Source organism: Vicia villosa, linkage group LG6 (assembly GCF_029867415.1).
Source record: "Vicia villosa cultivar HV-30 ecotype Madison, WI linkage group LG6, Vvil1.0, whole genome shotgun sequence".
Taxonomy (NCBI): domain Eukaryota; kingdom Viridiplantae; phylum Streptophyta; class Magnoliopsida; order Fabales; family Fabaceae; genus Vicia; species Vicia villosa.
In genome coordinates, this window is record NC_081185.1 from 6,417,248 (window position 1) to 6,421,452 (window position 4,205).

Sequence of the window (4,205 nt, forward strand, 5' to 3'; positions counted from 1 at the left end):
TGTTACTCAAATTTGTTAAAGAGTCTATTTTATTTACTGCTTATTCTAATTTTCGCTAAGTGATAATCACCAAACAAAACCCAATTGAAGTTTTTGTTTAATTGAACCTTGAATTGAACTCATTATTCCTACGCAGTCCCTGAGATCGATATTCAGGGGATTTTCCCTATTATTACAAGAGGCAAAATAGTACACTTGCTATTTTAAGGGGTACAATTGCCATTACTTTGTAACAAAACTCTCTAGTGTATCTTCGATGTAAGGGTTGCACCCCTAGTGCGATATCTTATATTCAATTGCTTATTAAAAAAAAAACAAGAGGCAAAATAGTACACTTGCTGTTTTATCAATCACCTTCTAATATATATATATATATATATATATATATATATATATATATATATATATATATATATATATTCTACTTGTCTTTAAAAAAATTGGCATATAAGCAAAAGATTTCTAATGATTAGAAAGATTTGTACGTTACCCTTTAATGTGTTAAAGAGACGAATATAATATATTAATCTACAAAAATTTATGTTGCATAATTATTATAATTTAAAAATGTGTTCACAACTCTTATATATATATATATATATATATATATATATATATATATATATATATATATATATATATATATATATATATATATATATATATATATATATATATATATATATATATATATATATATATATATATATATATATATATATATATATTAGCTTAGCATGAGTTTTTCACACTATAAATTGATCTGATTAATTTCTATTTGTGACATATCAAAAAGAGAAAATATGACTAAAATTCTCAAGATTGTACATTTTATGATTTTATTACTTTTCTAATTTTTTGTTTCAAAGAACAATAGCCGTAATATAGTTTTCCATTATTTTTAAATTTTAATATTATTTTATGAACATTTCTAATCTCTTTTTTTTTTTATTGCAGAAAGAAGTGATTGTAAAACAGGTGCAGATTGTCTAAAAATATTTACTTTTTAGGGAAGGGAAATACGCTTTTAAAATTGAAGTGCATTGACAACAAATGTAAACCTTGGTGTAAAGAGTAGACAAACTGAATACATGGTAAAAATGAATTCTTATCCAATAAATATATTTTTAATTTATTTTTCCATCACATTTTCACACACCATACACTAAGACAGTTTCACACACCATACACCAAGACCTTGTACTCTAAAATTGTAGGTAATAAAATGAAATAAATCACTTAAATTTAGGAAATTGGAAAAATAATTAAAAGAGCATGTAAGATAAAAATGACTAAACCACTAGTTTAGAAATTTCAAACCCTTCAAAAATTATTTTTAAGGTTCAATTTCTAATGATAATTCTATTTTGATTTGACTATGGAATTAATAAAACAAGTTTCAATCAATAAATTTTGCTCCACATCACTGGACTAAACATCACAGTTACGATAAAATATAGTTAATGTTGGTAAATTCTTCAGATCGTATCCAAACCAAAGATAACTTACATAAGAGGGGAGTTCCTTTGACCCCTTGGACTATCTCTTTTCCCGTCTGTTCATTGCTCATTGAGTCGTCCTTTCACCTCTTTATGAATTTTGGGGTTGCATCCTCTGTTTGATATAGGATTTTTAGGTGGTTAGGGTGGGGTGATGTTTTTCCTATAGATTTGTTGACTTTTCTGATGTTTATTCCTTTGAGTGAAGTCTTTAGGACTAGAGGGCGTTGAGGATGAGGTGACATGCAGTTATTTGGTTGATTTAGAAAACTATGAATTATATAGTTTTTTCAGGTTTATTAGTGACACCAAAAGACGTGGTTGACATGGGTACCCTCTTGTCTTGGAAATGGTATCTTGGTAGGTTTGTAGAAAAATCTTTTATCTTTCCAGTCTGACTTGAGAATCCTCTTCTGTTTTTGATCTAATAGTAACATGAGTATCTTCGACCTCCCTTTAATCTGTTCTATTTATGTTTTGTGGTTTAGATGTTGTTATATGTATCATTGAATTGGAGAGATCTAACTTTTTCTGATTTCTGGCTATTATGAAGTGGTCTTATTTTTTCTTTTTGGATTGTGCACCCGCTTGTGTAGTGATTGAGGTTGTTTGTTTTAAGTTTTTGTTTTTGTTTTTTCTTTTGCTTTGTGCCTTTTTTTTCGGGGTTGTCTTGTTCTATTATTAATAGTGACTTGCAGTTATTTGGTTGATTTAGAAAACTATGAATTATATAGTTTTTTCAGGTTTATTAGTGACACCAAAATACGTGGTTGACATGGGTACCCTCTTGTCTTGGAAATGGTATCTTGGTAGGTTTGTAGAAAAATCTTTTATCTTTTCAGTCTGACTTGAGAATCCTCTTCTATTTTTGATCTAATAGTAACATGAGTATCTTCGACCTCCCTTTAATCTGTTCTATTTATGTTTTGTGGTTTAGATGTTGTTATATGTATCATTGAATTGGAGAGATCTAACTTTTTCTGATTTCTGGCTATTATGAAGTGGTCTTATTTTTTCTTTTTGGATTGTGCACCCCCTTGTGTAATGATTGAGGTTGTTTGTTTTAAGTTTTAGTTTTAGTTTTTTCTTTTGCTTTGTGCCTTTTTTTCGGGGTTGTCTTGTTCTATTATTAATAGTGACTTCTTAAAAAAATAATGATTAAAAAATTTTGTACATTGCCTTTTAATGTGTGTGTGTATATATATATATATATATATATATATATATATATATATATATATATATATATATATATATATATATATATATATATATATATATATATATATATATATATATATATATATATATATATATATATATATATATATATATATATATTCTATTTGTCTTTAAAAAATGTGCTAATAAATTAGCAATTTTTTTTAATGATTAGAATGTTTTGTACATTACCCTTTAATGTGTTAAAGGGACACCTTTTAATGTGTTAAAGGGACAAATACAAGACATTAGTCTACATAAAATAAATTGCATAATTATTATAATTAAAAAGTTTTCACAACTCTTGAGGCATAAAATATATATATTTATATATATTTTTAACTTAGCATGAGTTTTTCACACTATAAATTGATCTCATTATATTCTACTTGGAACATGCAAAGAGAGAAGATATGACTAAAACTCTCAAGATTGTACATTTTATGATTTTATTACTTTTCTTATTTTTTGTTTCAGAGATGAATAGCCGTAATATAATTTTCCATTATTTTCAAATTTTGATCATTCCTTTTTACTTTGAACAAAATTTTAATCTTATTTTATTAACATTTGTATTCTCTTTTTTTATTGCAGAAAAAATACCATGTGAAAGAGATGCAGATTGTCGTAAAGGGTTTGATTTATGGAAGAGAATAAACATGCCTAAAAAATATTGGCATTGCGTTTTCAAAAGATGTATGTACCTGGAATGAGTTCTTAAAATCATCCTAAGAATCCCCAAGGGCCCTTCATTTTATTGTGTTGTTCCTAGTCATTATTTCCATAGTTATTAAATATGATATATGTAAAATTAGATGTATTATGATTAAAAAAGAGGGATTTTGAAATTTGAGTTTATATTAAGGAAATTGAAACTTGAGCATCATAGTGTTTAGCTCGCCGTGAAGATTGAAAACATGAAAGTTTTCTTTGTTCTAACGAAGAATAATGAGTTCTAATAAAAATAATATTTCTAATCTTAGAATTAAAAAGTTTTTTAAATTTCAAACTACAAAGCTAAAACGCACTCGTCAAATTCCTCCATACATGCACTTTTGCAATCTAAGCAAAACTAAAGATCAAGACTTCAAGTAAAATAAAGTAAAAACAAAAAACAAAAACTTTAGGATTTAATTTCAAATATTTCCAAGAATGCCAAGTTGCTAGATAAATTCTCACACAAAACTTCAATAATTATGACAATCGTGAATGGTTTCTAATAAATACCAAAGCAAACAAGTGGACAAATTAACCAAAAAATGCACCATAAGTGATATGATCCTCCTAGGATATAAAAATTCTCTCCCACTCGAGTGTTTATGTTATTTGTTACACTTAAAACACATAAAAAATTAGAATTATTTTAAGTTTCACAAACCTCTAATATTCATAAATACATTAATAGTGTTTTTATATTATTTTGACTTTTTAATATATATATATATATATATATATATATATATATATATATATATATATATATAT

At 25.9% G+C, this 4,205-nt stretch overlaps 1 long non-coding RNA gene across 2 annotated transcripts; it reads left to right on the top strand.

Moving 5' to 3' along the window:
• Window positions 1–738: 738 nt before the first annotated feature.
• Window positions 739–3,568, top strand: LOC131611178 (uncharacterized). 2 transcript variants are annotated; one of them, XR_009286784.1, is made up of 3 exons: window positions 739–824; window positions 958–1,094; window positions 3,315–3,568. It is a non-coding gene; the product is annotated as an uncharacterized LOC131611178 (long non-coding RNA). The 2 variants fall into 2 exon arrangements; XR_009286783.1 differs by having other exon boundaries at window positions 742–879.
• Window positions 3,569–4,205: the final 637 nt, after the last annotated feature.